Below are 16,251 nucleotides of genomic sequence, written 5' to 3' on the forward strand. Positions count from 1 at the left end.
CCATCTGTATGTCTTCTTTGGAGAAATGTCTGTTTAGGTCTTCTGCCCATTTTTGGATTGGGTTGTTTGTATTTTTGATATTGAACTTCATGAGCTGTTTTTATATTTTGGAGTTTAATCCTTTGTCCGTTGCTTCATTTGCAAATATTTTCTCCCATTCTGAGGGTTGTCTTTTCGTCTTGTTTATAGTTTCCTTTGCTGTTTAAAAGCTTTTAAGTTTCATTAGGTCCCATTTGTTTATTTATTTTTTTATTTCCATTTCTCTAGGAGATGGGTCAGAAAGGATCTTTCTGTGATTTATGTCATAGAGTGTTCTGCCTATGTTTTCCTCTAAGAGTTTTATAGTGTCTGGACTTAAATTTAGGCCTTTAATCCATTTTGAGTTTATTTTTATGTATGGTGTTAGGGAGTGTTCTAATTTAATTCTTTTACATGTAGCTGTCCAGTTTTCCCAGCACCACTTATTGAAGAGGCTGTCTTTTCTCCATTGTATATTCTTGCCTCCTTTATCAAAGATAAGGTGACCATATGTGCATGGGCTTATCTCTGTGCTTTCTATCCTGTTCCATTGATCTATATTTCTGTTTTTGTGCCAGTACCATACTGTCTTGATTACTGTAGTTTTGTAGTATTGTCTGAAATCAGGGAGCCTGATTCCTCCAGCTCCCTTTTTCCTTCTCATGATTGCTTTACCTATTCGGGGTCTTTTGTGTTTCCATACAAATTGTGAAATTTTTTGTTCTAGTTCTGTGAAAATGCCATTGGTAGTTTGATAGGGATTGCATTGAATCTGTAGATTGCTTTGGGTAGTAGAGTCATTTTCACAATGTTGATTCTTCCAATCCAAGAACATGGTATATCTCTCCATCTATTTGTATCATCTTTAATTTCTTTCATCAGTGTCTTATAGTTTTCTGCTTACAAGTCTTTTGTCTCCTTAGGTAGGTTTATTCCTAGATATTTTATTCTTTTTGTTGCAATGGTAAATGAGAGTGTTTTCTTTATTTCACTTTCAGATTTTTCATCATTAGTGCATAGGAATGCAAGAGATTTCTGTGCATTAATTGTGTATCCTTCTACTTTACCAAATTCATTGATTAGCTCTAGTAGTTTTCTGGTAGCATCTTTAGGATTCTCTATGTATAGTATCATGTCATCTGCAAACAGTGACAGCTTTACTTCTTCTTTTCCAATTTGGATTCCTTTTATTTCTTTTTCTTCTCTGACTGCTGTGGCTAAAACTTCCAAAACTGTGTTGAATAATAGCGTTGAGAGTGGGCAACCTTGTCTTGTTCCTGATCTTAGTGGAAATGGTTTCAGTTTTTCACCATTGAGAATGATGTTGGCTGTGGGTTTGTTATATATGGCCTTTATTATCTTGAGGTAAGTTCCTTCTATGCCTACTTTCTGGAGAGTTTTTATCATAAAGGGGTGTTGAATTTTGTCGAAAGCTTTTTCTGCATCTATTGAGATTATCATGTGGTTTTCATCCTTCAGTTTGTTAATATGGTGTATCCATTGATTGATTTGCATATATGGAAGAATCTTTGCATTCCTGGGATAAACCCCACTTAATCATGGTGTATGATCCTTTAATGTGTTGTTGGATTCTGTTTGATAGTATTTTGTTGAGGATTTTTGCATCTATGTTCATCAGTGATATTGGCCTGTAGTTTTCTTTTTTTGTGACATCTTTGTCTGGTTTTGGTATCAGGATGATGGTGGCCTCATAGAATGAGTTTGGGAGTGTTTCTCCCTCTGCTGTATTTTGGGAGAATTTGAGAAGGGTAGGTGTTAGCTCTTCTCTAAATGTTTGATAGAATTTGCCTGTGAATCCATCTGGTCCTGGGCTTTGGTTTGTTGGAAGATTTTTAATCACAGTCTCAATTTCAATGCTTGTGATTGGTCTATTTATATCTTTTATTTCTTCCTGGTTCAGTCTTGGAAGGTTGTGCTTTGCTAAGAATTTGTCCATTTCTTCCAGGTTGTCCATTTTATTGGCATACAGTTGCTTGTAGTAATCTCTCATGACTCTTTATATTTCTGCAGTGTCAGTTGTTACTTTTCCTTTTTCATTTCTAATTCTGTTGATTTGAGTCTTCTCCTGTTTTTTCTGGATGAGCCTGGCTAGTGGTTTATCAATTTTGTTTATCTTCTCCAAGAACCAGCTTTTAGTTTTATTGATCCTTGCTTTCGTTTCCTTCATTTCTTTTTCATTTATTTCTGATCTGATCTTTATGATTTCTTTCCTTCTGCTAACTTTGTGTTTTCTTCTGTTCTTCTTTCTCTAATGCATTAGGTGTAAGGCTAGGTTGTTTATTTGAGATTTTTCTTGTTTCCTGAGGTAGGATTGTAATGCTATAAACTTCCCTCTTAGAACTGCTTTTGCTTCATTCCATAGGTTTTGGGCCATTGCATTTTCATTGATATTTGTTTCTAGGTATTTTTTGATTTCCTCTTTGATTTCTTCAGTGATTTCTTGGTTATTTAGTAGCGTATTGTTTAGCCTCCATGTGTTTATATTTTTTACAGTTTTTTTTCCTGTAATTGATATCTAGTCTCATAGCATTGTGGTTTGAAAAGATACTTGATACAATTTCAGCTTTCTTAAATTTACCAAGGCTTGATTTGTGACCCAAGATATGATCTATCCTGGAGCATCTTCCATGAACACTTGAGAAGAAAGTGTATTCTGTTGTTTTTGGATGGAATGTCCTATAAATATCAATTAAGTCCATCTTGTTTAATGTGTCATTTAAAGCTTGTGTTTCCTTATTTATTGTCATTTTGGTTGATCTGTCCATTGGTGAAAGTGGGATGTTAAAGTCCCCTACTATTATTGTATTACTGTCGATTTCCCCTTTTATGGCTGTTAGCATTTGTGTTATGTATTGACGTGCTCCTATGTTGGGTGCATAAAGATTTACAATTGTTACATCTTCTTCTTGGATTGATCCGTTGACCATTATGTAGTGTCCTTCTTTGTCTCTTGTAATAGTCTTTATTTTAAAGTCTATTTTGTCTGATATGAGAATTGCTACTTCAGCTTTCTTTTGATTTCCATTTTCATGGAATATCTTTTTCCATCCCCTCACTTTCAGTCTGTATGTGTCTCTAGGTCTGAAGTGGGTCTCTTGTAGACAGCATATATACAGGTCTTGTTTTTGTATCCATTCCGCCAGTCTGTGTCTTTTGGTTGGAGCATTTAATCCATTTACATTTAAGGTAGTTATCGATATGTATGTTCCTATTACCGTTTTCTTAATTGTTTTAGGTTTGTTATTGTAGGTCTTTTCTTTCTCTTGTGTTTCCTCCCTAGAGAAGTTCCTTTAGCATTTGTTTTAAACCTGGTTTGGTGGTGCTGAATTCTCTTAGTTTTTGCTTATCTGTAAAGGTTTTAATTTCTCTGTTAAATCTGAATGAGATCCTTGCTGGGTGGAGCAATCTTGTTTGTAGGTTTTTCCCTTTCATCACTTTAAATATGTCCTGACACTCCCTTTTGGCTTGCAGAGTTTCTGCTGAAAGATCAGCTGTGAACCTTATGGGGATTCTCTTATATGTTATTTGTTGTTTTTCCCTTGCTGCTTGTAATATTTTTTCTTTATATTTAATTTTTGATAGTTTGATTAATATATGTCTCGGCGTGTTTCTCCTTGGTTTCTCCTGTATGGGAGTCTCTGCGCTTCCTGGACTTGATTGACTATTTCCTTTCCCATATTAGGGAAGTTTTCAACTATAATCTCTTCAAATATTTTCTCAGTCCCTTTCTTTTCCTCTTCTTCTGGGACCCCTATAATTCGAATGTTGGTGTGTTTAATGTTGTCCCCGAGGTCTCTGAGACTGTCCTCAATTCTTTTCATTCTTTTTTCTTTATTCTGCTCTGCGGTAGTTGTTTCCCCTTTTTTATCTTCCAGGTCACTTATCCGTTCTTCTGCCTCAGTTATTCTGCTATTGATCCCTTCTAGAGAATTTTTAATTTCATTTATTGTGTTGTTCATCATTGTTTGCTTGCTCTTTAGTTCTTTTAGGTCCTTGTTAAACGTTTCTTGTATTTTCTTCATTCTATTTCCAAGATTTTGGATCATCTTTACTATCATTACTCTGAATTATTTTTCAGGTAGATTGCCTATTTCCTCTTCATTTGTTTGGTGTGGTGGGTTTTTACCTTCTTCCTTCATCTACTGCGTATTTCTCTGTCTTCTCATTTTGCTGAACTTACTGTGTTTGGGGTCTCCTTTTCACAGGCTGCAGGTTCGTAGTTCCTGTTGTTTTTGCTGTCTGCCCCCAGTGGCTATGGTTGTTTCAGTGGGTTATATAGGCTTTCTGGTGGAGGGGACTGGTGCCTGTGTTCTGGTGGATGAGGCTGGATTGTGTCTTTCTGGTGGGCAGGACTGAGTCCGGTGGTGTGTTTTGGGGTGTTTGTGAACTTATCATGATTTTAGGCAGCCTGTCTGCTAATGGGTGGGGTTATGCTCCTGTCTTGCTAGTTGTTTGGCATGGGGTGTCCAGCACTGTAGTTTGCTTGTCATTGAGTGGAGCTGGGTCTTAGTGTTGAGATGGAGATCTCTGGGAGGGCTCTCACCGATTGATTTTACGTCGGGCTGGGAGGTGTCTGGTGATCCAGTGTCCTGAACTTGGCTCTCCCACCTCTGAGGCTCAGGCTTGATACCCAGCTGGGGCACCAAGACCCTGTCAGCCACATGGCTCAGAAGAAAAGGGAGAGAAAAAAGGAAAGAAATAAAATAAAATAATTATATTTTTATTTTAAAGAAAATTATAAAGAATTATAGAATTATAAAAATTATAAAGAAATTATAATATAAAGAAATTATAAAGAAATAAGAATAGAGCAACCAAACCAAGAAACAAATCCATTAATGATAACAAGTGCCAGAAACTAAACTAAGATAACCATATAAATCAGAAACTAGTCAGTTGCATACAGCAAACCCCAAGTCTACAGTTGCTCCCAAAGTCCACCACCTCAATTTTGAGATGACTTGTTGTCTATTCAGGTACTCCACAGATGCAGGGTACATCAAGTTGATTGTGGAGATTTAATCCGCTGCTCCGAAGGCTGCACAGAGAAATTTCCCTTTCTCTTCTTTGTTAGCACAGCTCTCAGGGTCCAGCTTTGGATTTGGCCCTGCCTCTGCGTGTAAGTAGCCTTCTGGCTTCTTTTGTTCACCCAGACAGGAGAGGGTTAAAGGAGCGGCTGATTAGGGGACTCTGGCTCACTCAGGCCAGGGGGAGGGAGGGGTACGGAATGCAGGGCGAGCCTGTGGTGGCAGAGGCCAATGTGACGTTGCACCAGCCTGAGGTGCACCATGTGTTCTCCTGGGGAAGCTGTCCCTGGATCACGGGACCCTGGCAGTGGCGGACTGCACAGGCTCCCAGGAGGAGAGGTGTGGAAGTGACCTGTGCTTACACACAGGCTTCTTGGTGGCTGTAGCAGCAGCATTAGCATTTCATGCCCGTCTCTGGGGTCTGTGCTGATAGCTGCAGCTCATGCCCATTTCTGAAGCTTGTTCAGGCGGTGCTCTGAATCCCCTCTCCTTCCGCACCCCTAAACAATGGTCTCTTGCCTCTTCAGCAGGTCCAGACCTTTTCCTGGACTCCCTCCTGGATAGCTGTGGCGCACTAGCCCCCTTCAGGCTGTGTTCACACCGCCAACCCCAGTGCTCTCCCTGGGATCCGACCTCCGATGCCCGAGCCTCAGCTCCCAGCCCCCGCCCGTCCTGGCGGGTGAGCAGACAAGCCTCTCAGGCTGGTGAGTGCTGGTTGGCACCGATCCTCTGTGCGGGAATCTCTCCGCTTTGCCCTCTGCACCCCTGTTGCTGTGCTCTCCTCTGTGGCTCCAAAGCTTCCCACCCCCCCGTCACCCACCGTCTCCGCCCGCGAAGGGGCTTCCTAGTGTGTGGAAACCTTTCCTCCTTCAGAGCTCCCTCTCAGAGGTGCAGGTCCCATCCCTATTCTTTTGTCTCTGTTTTTTCTTTTGCCCTTCAGGTCCGTGGGGATTTTCTTGCCTTTGGGGAAGTCTGAGGTCTTCTGCCAGCATTCAGTAGGTGTTCTGTAGGAGTTGTTCCACACGTAGATGTATTTTTGATACATTTGTGGGGAGGAACGTGATCTCCACGTCTTACGCCTCTGCCATCTTGAAGGTCCCCCCTCTTCTTATTCTTTTCTTCTTTCTTGGGACTTAGAAGAAATTTGGATTCACCCTTAGGGTGTAGGGTGAAAGAGTTGTAGAAGTATGTTTCAGAAGGAGAAGGAGGAAGAAGGGATAAACTGAGAGATCTGTACAATCTGTTCATCATCTCTGTGGGTATTATGCTATCTGCACAGGTTTTCCCACATCCACCTCTTGGCCTAGCTGCAGAGCCCTTCCCCTGAGAAGGCTGTGAGTGGTGACTGAGCAGAAGAAAACTGATCTGGAAGCTTTGACACTTAAATTCATGGTCAGCTGAATTTCCAGTGACTCTGACCCTGGTGTTCACAGAATTGCTTTGAAGGCTCACTATGGAGGAATAAAGCAGCTCATCCAGCTCCATTTCATGTGAAGTTTCTGGGTGAATTTGAGAATCCTCAATCATTAATCACTAAAGTCAGCTCAGGTAGAGAATAAATATTGTCATAATGCAATTTATCCAAAAATAAAACAGAAGTCAGGGGTCAACCTGCTCAGTTTAGTTCTGCCACTGACAAGCTTTGTGGGAGATAACAAGTCACTTTCCTTCTCTGAGCTTCATTCCTCCCTATAAGCAGTTCCAGCCCTGATGTTCTAAAGTTCTGAGATGAGGGAGTATAGAAGAATGTTCCCAATTTGGGAGTTGAGGATTCTAGGAGGAGAGAGGGAAGAGAGTTAATTCTGATCCATGCTTTACCTTTTGGTTCCTCGCACTGTCAGAGGTTGCCCTTGTTTTCTCCCCTTATGCAGAGGATGGTGACAGTGCAGTAGGTTCATGAAATTGCTTTAAAGCTTCCTTCCTGGAGGCTGTAAGTACCTTGAGAACCTGGTTTCATTTGTCTCTGCCTCTCTTGTGCCTGGCATGGTTCTTGCCGCAAAGTAGATGCTTAATAAATGTTTGCTGACAAAAAATGGAATGAATACTTTGCATTCTTTAAAAATTTTTTTTACAACTTTATTGAGGTATATTAACATACAATAAACTGCACATATTTAAAGTGTGCAATTTGATAAGTTTTGACGTGCTCTATGCCCATGAAAGCATTACCACATTCAAGATAATTAACATATCCGTCACCCCCCAAAGTTTTCTCATGTCTCTACATGTAGAACCTACCTTTTACCTCTATCTTCAAACAACCACTGATTTGCTCTCTGTCGGTTTAGTTTACTTTGCGTTCTCTAGAATTTTATATAAATGGCATGCAGTATGTACTTTTTTGGGGGGAAGGTGTAGCTTCTTTCACTCATTGTAATTATTTTGAGATCCATCCATATCGTAGCCTGTATCAATTGTTCATTCTTCTTTGTTGCCACATAGTATCCATTATATAAATATACTGTGTATGTTTGTTCATTCATCTGTTGATGGACATTGGATTGTTTCTGATTTTTGGCTATTACACATAAAACTGCTATGAACATTCACATACAAATCTTTGCATGGGTGTATGCTTTTATTTCTATTAGGTGAACATCTAGGAGTGGAATGGCTGCATCAAATGGTAGTTGTCTGTTTAACTTTTAAGTGGTTGTACCATTTTAGATCCCACCAGCAGCTTATGAGGGGTTCAATTCCTCTGTATCCTTGCCATCTCTTTGTGTGTGTTACTCTTTTCAATTTTAGCCATTCTGACAGATGTGTAGTGTTAGTATCATGTGGTTTTCATTTCAATTTCCCTAATGACTAATGAGCATGAGCATCTTTTCATGTGCTTATTTGCCATCTATATGTCTTCTCTGGTGAAATGTCTCTTCAGTTTTTTTGCCCATTTAAAAAAATTGGGTTGTTTGTTCTCATTATTGAATTTTGAGAGTTCTTTATATATTTTGGACAGAAAGTCTTATATCAGATATGTGCTTTGCAAATATTTTCTCCCAGTTTGGCTTGTCTTTTCATTCTCTTACCAGTGCCTTTCAAGAACAGAAGTTTTAAATTTTGCTGAAGTCTAACTTATCAACTTATTCTTTTTTTTTTTTTTTTTTTTGCGGAACGTGGGCCTCTCACTCTTGTGGCCTCTCCCGTTGTAGAGCACAGGCTCCGGACGTGCAGGCTCAGCGGCCATGGCTCACGGGCCCAGCCGCTCCGCGGCATGTGGGATCTTCCCGGACCAGGGCATGAACCCGCGTCCCCTGCATCAGCAGGTGGACTCTCAACCACTGCGCCACCAGGGAAGCCCTATAACTTTAAGTTTTATATTTAGGTCTGTGATCAATTTGACTTTTTATATGGAATGAGGTATTGAATAACAGTTCTTTTTTTGCATATGAATATCCAGTTGTTCCAGCCATTTGTTGAAAAATACTTTATGCACAGTATAACTTTTCAGATTAAAAAATTCTCTGTCAACCAAGATCGTTCCATTTTACAGATAAGAAAACAGGCTTAGAGAAGTGACTTGCCCAAGGCCACATAGCCAACTAGAGTACATATAGGCCTAAAACCTAAGTCTTCTGATTCCTAGTCCATTAGATTGTTCACTATGTTGTCTTTTTACTTTACCCTTTCAAGTATGCTATTCTTGAGTATTACCATTATGCCTACTTTTTAGAAGAGAGAACTGAGGCCTAAGGGAAGACTATCACTTCAGAGACCACATGTGAAGGCCCACCCTTCCCAGATCCCATCCTCTTATTATTCTCCCCTCACTCACTCTGCTTCAGTCTTCCTGCTGTTCCTTGAATCCACCAGACATACTCCCACCTTGGGGCCCTTGCAACTTGTTCTACCCTCTCCCTAGACTCTCTTCCCTCAGCTGTCTGCACGTCTTACTTCCTTACTTCTTTCAGGTCTTTTCTCAAATGTCACCTCAAGTGAAACCTTCCCAAACCACATGTTTAGAATTGCAAGCCCTTCCTGCAACATCCTGCGTCTCCCTTCCCTGCAGTATTCCGTAGTCAGGTTATGAAGCCAGGTCCCATGGGGTGACAAGAGATTTCTTGTCAGAGTGATACCAAGGCCATGGCTGAGTGAAGGTGGAAAGTTTCCTTCTATATGATGAGGGTTGAGGAAGGATGCTGAGAGCAGTGTGAAATTGTCTGCTTTTTCTCTCCTATCATCTTTAGGAAGTTAGATTCCTCCATTGATTTTTTTTTTCCTCCATAGATTTTTAACCCAACTCTCTGATCTGTGGGCTGGTTCTGACCCAGGTAAATTTATAGAAGAGTGACTTCCTCCGGGCTTATGTAGGTGTCAGAAATTTTAATATTTCTACTATTTTCAGCCCCTACTTGTGCCAGGCACCATGCATACATTATCTTGAATCCTCATAGCAGTCCTATAAGACAGGAATTATTCTCTGTCTTATGTATTATATTAAACTCTAGGGTCAGAGATGTTAAAGTAGCTTGCCTCATTTCACACAGCTGGTAAGTGGTAGGGTCAGGATTCGAACCCAGGGCTGGATGGCTCAAAACTTGAGCTTTTTCCACTATACTTTGATAATGTATTTCCACTTTCCTTTCCATCCCTCCTGCCCTGGGAGCAGTATCATCAGTTAACTTCTGAAGCATGGGGGTGAATATTCCAATGTCATCTCTACATCTCTTCCAGAAAGGAAGGCAGCAGGAGTCTCTTCCCATGGATGGCAGAACTGAGGCACAGAGGGGTTAAGTGACATGCTTAGGGCTACAAAATAAGTCCTTGGAGGAGCTGGGTTGAGAGTTCCAGGACTCCTGGCTTCCAGGGGCATTATTTGACAGTCCATGTTCCACCAACATCAGAGACAGTTTTATTGTAGGTCTGAATGAATGAGCAAGTAGCTGCTCCTTGTGGCTTCTCAGGAGGATGAGTGAACATCTGAGATCTGTGAGCTGTTTCCCACCAGTTGCTCTGTGGAGGAATTGAAGCCCCTCCACACAATACTGTAGGTTTAGGTTCCACTGAATCATTGACTTATGAGCCATATCCCAGACTCATTCTAACAAGCTAGATATCCAACATTTTTATTAGGCTCCAAAATTAGATTTAACATCTGTTTCTGAGAGCTCCTGGCTCTTCCAGAAGCAGCTGAAATCCTGGTTTTGTAATTTCTTTCTCAATTCCCTGGAATCAGAGAGAGAGAGAGAGTATTTTTTAGAAGACATATGAGTATGGAGGGGCTTTGCCTGAAAACTTTCATGAAATGTTCCATGGTTATGGCAGACATGATTAGCTTGTACCTGTCTCTCTCTAGGAGCCTGTGATGCTACTGCTGAAGTTCCTCATCAGTTTGATATGCTGAGAGCATGCTTATTCTGTGTAGTAAGGTGCATGGGCACCATTCGGACACCATTCCCCTGGAAATTTTTCATCTGAACACTGGCAGGGCCCAGTGGTTTAGGAGACAAAGCTGCTGGTCAGCGCCAGTCAGGGATGCCAGGCTTCAGCTACAGCTTTGCAAAATTTCCAATCTGTATAGTCTTTTTGTCAGTGATCAGGTACCCTCTCTCCCTCTCAGTTTCTTGGGGGAGCTGGGGAATTAGATTCTGATGAAAAGGCATAGTCCCACTCTGCCTCTTTTGAAACTCTTAACCATGTTGTAATTGTCTGGCTTACAGTGCATTCCTCAAGAATAGGGACCCAGGGCTTCCCTGATGGCTCAGTGGTTAAGAATCCACTTGCCAATGCAGGGGACACGGCTTCGAGCCCTGACCTGGGAAGATCCCACATGCCGTGGAGCAGTTAAGTCCGTGCACCACAACTACTGAGCCTGTGCTCTAGAGCCCGTGAGCCACAACTGCTGAGCCCTCGTGCCACAACTACTGAAGCCCGCGTGCCTAGAGCCCATGCTGTGCAACAAGAGAAGCCACCGCAATGAGAAGCCTGCGCACCACAACGAAGAGTAGCCCCGGCCCGCTGCAACTAGAGAAAGCCCGCATGCAGCAATGAAGACCCAATGCAGCCAAAAATAAATAAATAAATAAATTTATAATAAAAAAAAGTTTTTACCTTTTCTCACCCATTTGAAAAAATTATACAAATAATGTATGTTCCTAGTAGAATATTAGAAAATACAGATAAGCAAATAGGCCAAAAGAAAGAGAGGGGGGACTTACCCTGGTGGCACAGTGGTTAAGAATCCGCCTGCCGGGCTTCCCTGGTGGCGCAGTGGTTGAGAGTCCGCCTGCCGATGCAGGGGACACGGGTTCGTGCCCCGGTCTGGGAAGATCCCACATGCCGCGGAGTGGCTGGGCCCGTGAGCCATGGCCGCTGAGCCTGCGCGTCCGGAGCCTGTGCTCCGCAGCGGGAGAGGCCACGGCAGTGAGAGGCCCGCGTACCGCAAAAAAAAAAAAAAAAAAAAAAAAAAGAATCCGCCTGCCAATGCAGGGGACACGGGTTCCAGCCCTGGTCTGGGAAGATCCCACATGCCACGGAGCAACTAAGCCCGTGCGCCACAACTACTGAGCCCATGTGCCTAGAGCCCACGAGCCACAACAAGAGAAGCCACCACGATGAGAAGCCCGTGCACCGCACCGCAGTGAAGAGTAGCCCCCACTTGGCCACAACTAGAGAAAGCCCACGCACAGCAACGAAGACCCAACACAGCCTAAATAAATAAATAAATAAATAAATTTATTTTTAAAAAAAGAAAAGAAAGAAAGAGGAAGGGAGGTTAGAAGGCAAGATGGAACAAGGAAGAAAGAAGTAAAGATAGGTCACCCAAAAGTCCTATCAGCCGGGGATAAACACGCACACACATATACACGTTAAAATATTTGTCTTTGTTTTTAAATTGAGAAACTTTGCAGGGAATAGAAAGATGTAAAACTTGAATCCTCAGGGTACAATTGTCTGGTGACAGTGTCCAGAAGTCAGGGACTCCTACTGCTGTAAAAAAGCAGAGGGCATCTTCTGGGATCCTGGGATGAGGAACACTGCCTTCAAATCAGTAACACAGTAACTGTTGCTTTTGGGTGGAGAAGAAGAATTTGGCTCACTGAAAAAGACAAAGTTCTGCCCTGCCTTGGCCTTTTATAGAGAGTCCGGTTTTTCTTCTAGTAGAGTCATAATGAGTCCCACTCTCCTAGAGGCTGGTTGCCCTGGAAGACTGGCCTTTCATTTCTAAAATCTGTTTGCTCTAAGAACTTTGCCAACTTCGTTAATTGGAAGTTAGTAGGGCATTTTCTTCCACTCTCAGGACCTGCCCAGTTAGCTGACTTTTACTGGCACAACTTGTATCTGTAAATAACATGTGAGCCATAAAAATCCACCTTACCCTTGAGGTTCCCCTAGAACCAAGGTGTTTCTGTTTGTTCTCCACCTCATGCAGATTTCCTGAGCCTTGGCTCTTACATTTCAGATAGAAGTTTGACATTCTGTTTCTTTAAGTACTGAGTTCAGGGAGTACAGGTCCCACTTACTATTCAGATCCACACACCACTTCCAAGCAAAGATTTGTTATCGCTAGATTTATTCTACATCTACAGTTTGAAAATATTGACTGAACTCCTACTTTGTGCCAGATGCTATGCTTGGCACTGGAAGCACTGTAGTGAATAAGACCCAGTCTCTGCCTTCAAGGAGTTCATGTCTTGTGGATGTAAACAAGCCTTCATCGTTATGCATGGTAGTTATCTATACACGGGGTACTACGAGAGCAGGGGGATCGTAACAGCCCTGGGAGATTAGAGAAGATTTTTGAGAAACGTTTAAGCCGAGTCCCAAAGCACTCGGGTTTTGGTAGTTTATTGTCATTACTATAATCTGTGTAATTAGGCTTATGTCTTTATATTCTCATTGGATAATTAATAAAACTCAGGCATTCAGTAATTTGTGAGTAATGACTGCCTAGCTTGTATTTTAAGAAATAACTTTTAAAATCTGTATTAAATGCTTTTCCTTGCCTGGTCCTATCTTAAATACTCTGAGTGGGTAGTGTGGGGCTGGTATAGAAGGAATAAAAGATGTAGGTTAACGTCTCTGAAAGTCCACAGTCTAGTTGAGAAGAACAGATTTTGCTACCTAAAATAGAGGATCACAGGAAACAGTTGGTGACCAGATGGAAGATGGATGTGTTCCTGTCACTGGCATCACACATCCTTTCACTTCTTCCGCAGGGCAAATACTATCCCAGCACCGACAAGGAGTTTGATTTGGACACAGTAACAGGGGAAACAGACCTGCCTTGCCTTCCTTAACGCACTGGAAACACTCGTCGTCTCATTTCTCCAGTTTATTGCATGAGCACATTTATTGCATATGTGACTTCAGGGAGGATTTTAGGAATTCCTGGGCTTATCAATGTTAAATACTCCTCCTTGACCCCTCTTCTAGAATACTTCCTCTTTTCTTCCCCAGTATATTCTCACTTATGGGTATAAAGAAAAAGTGAGTCCTCCTTTGATACCAACTCTGCCATCATTTACTCTTAATTTTCCTTTTGGCAGCTTTCAACCTAGCCAGAAGGAAAGCCTTCAAAACCAAGACATTGAATTACACCTCTGGTATATTGTAAACTCTTTAAAGCCTCAGCTAGACTGTAAACTCTTAAAGCTGTGTCATACTTATTCTGTACCTAATACACTGCTAAAGACATAGTGAGGACTTAATATATTTATCTTGATTTATTATTCTACTAAAAACAAAGTTTACAGGAAGAGAGGTTGACTTTTTTACTGGGCTGACGAATTATATACTCTTCCTCCATAGCACAGAGTGGGGAACAGTTTCTTTAAATTGAAGCCTCTGTAAATCAGCTATACTCCAATATAAAATAAAAGTTAAATTAAAAAAATAAAATAAGAGACTTCCCTGGTGGTCCAGTGGTTAAGACTCCACCTTCCAATGCAGGGGGCGTGGGTTCGATCCCTGGTCGGGGAACTGAGATCCCACGTGCCCTGTGGTGCGGCCAAAAATTAAAAATAAATAAATAAATAAATAAATAAATAAATAAAGTAATGACTGTTTATTTGTTTATTATTTTGAAGCTAAAGTGGTCTTTATTGTTGCTTTTAAAGAATTTTTTATTGGCGTATATAGTTGCTTTACAATGTTGTGTTGGTTTCTACTGTACAGTAAAGTGAATCAGCTGTATGCATACATGTATCCCTCCTTTTTTGGGATGGGATTTTCTTCCTATTTAGGTCACAAAAAAAGCATTGAGTAGAGTTCTCTGTGCTATAGGTAGGTTCTCATTAGTTATCTATTTTATACATAGTATCAATAGTGTATATATGTCAGTTCCAATTTCCCAATTCAAGTAATGACAATTTTTTAAAAAAGAAATACTAAACGCAACAAAATGAAAAGGCAACCTACAGAATGGGAGAAAATATTCACACACACAAAAAAATGAAGCCTCATGCTTATTGCTCTGTCAAGTTATGTACACCTTTTTCAGGATATTACATTTCCATTGTAGAAAAATATGCACCATATGTATTTAAACCACATTTGGGTATTTGTTATGTTGGATCATTTATGTTGTTGATTCTCTGTTACAAATTATCTGGGGGATCTTTAGAAACGGGCAGAGAGAAAACTTAGGGAACTCATTGCAGGATGTATTAGCATTTTCTCATTCAGCTCTGGTTCAGTAGGCAGACACGTACATCCCACTAATAGTCATCTTTTCTGGAAACTTTTAAAGATAAGAGAAATTACTCTCAATCCAAAATGATTTGAGGTCAGGAGACAGAGGAACAGATATTTGGAGCGGTGGCTAGAGGGAACTGTGTTTGCATGGCTATCAGGCAAACATCGTCAAGTTCCAGTCTCAGATAGATCCCTAGCAGGGAGAATACAGGCCCACCTGGCAACTGGGGGAGAGGCAAGTGAGAAAATGAGGCCTTATTTCACTCACCAAGTGGTTCAACGGTAGACCAATTGGTGTGCACCATCCACAAATACTGCAGAAACAGTATGGTAGACTTTCCTGAAATCTTTCCTTGTTTACTCTCAAAAATGCATTTTACCTCCACTGGGTCCGCACGACACTTGGTTTATATTCTCATTATACCTTCCTAAGTAGCTACTTATAGACCTGTGCTCTCCCAACTGTCAGAATGAAAATCCCTTACAGGTAAAAGCATGCATTAAAACTACAGTTAATTCACTACTTTTTTGAGGAAAAAATAAACCGAAGAAAGACTACTATTTTTTTTTAATTAAAAAAATTATTTCATATTGGAGTATAGTTGATTAACAATGATGTGTTAGTTACAGGTGTATAGCAAAGTGATTCAGTTATACCCAAACAAGTATCCATTCTTTTTCAAATTCTTCTCCCACTTAGGTTATTACAGAATATTGTGCCAAGTTCCCTGTGCTATACAGTAGGCCCTTGTTGGCTATCTAATTTAAATATAGTAGTGTGTACATGTCAATCCCAAACTCCCAATTTATCCCTCCCCCCCCATTTCCCCCAGTAATCATAAATTCGTTCTCTAAGCCTGTGAGTGTTTCTGTTTTGTAAGTAAGTTCATTTGTATCATTTTTTTTAAGATTCTGCATGTAAGTGATATCATATGATATTTGTCTTTCTCTTTCTGACTTACTTCACTTAGTATGATAATATCCAGGTCCATCCATGTTGCTGCAAATGGCAATGCAAAAGACTATAATTGATAGTTATGTCATTAGTGACTTTTATTTCATTAAAGCTCAAGAAAAGTTCAGAAGAAAAGACAGAACAGTTTTATTGGAGAAGGAAATAGTTCTTATCATGGAGCCAGAAAGAGCACTATAATATTTAGGAACAGATTGGAGATCTCTTGTGGATGCTCAGGGTGGGGTGCCAGGGTTAGAGGAGCCCAGGTGTTTGTGTTTGGGTGCGGGGAGAGGGTGGTATCAGATTTTGATGAAAGCCCTTTCCTGCTTTCAGTGGCTTGGTCTAAATCTGTTTAGTAATGGAAACTAGAATCATTATATCTTTACCAAGTAAGTAAAATATCACATTGGATCTTAATTATAGTATATATTAACCACTGTCTGTCAGAAGAGATAGAAATAGTATCTAGGGAGAGCTGTTTTCTGGGCTAAGGGGATGCAGCTGTACCTTTAGGATTCTAAACTGCAACCTTTTGAAGTTGGTTTTTAGATAAAAGCTTTTATTTGCAGCTAATACTGTGATACTGTTACGTTT

The sequence above is a fragment of the Mesoplodon mirus genome (assembly GCF_964341445.2).
Source record: "Mesoplodon mirus genome assembly, chromosome: 5".
Lineage (NCBI taxonomy): Eukaryota > Metazoa > Chordata > Mammalia > Artiodactyla > Ziphiidae > Mesoplodon > Mesoplodon mirus.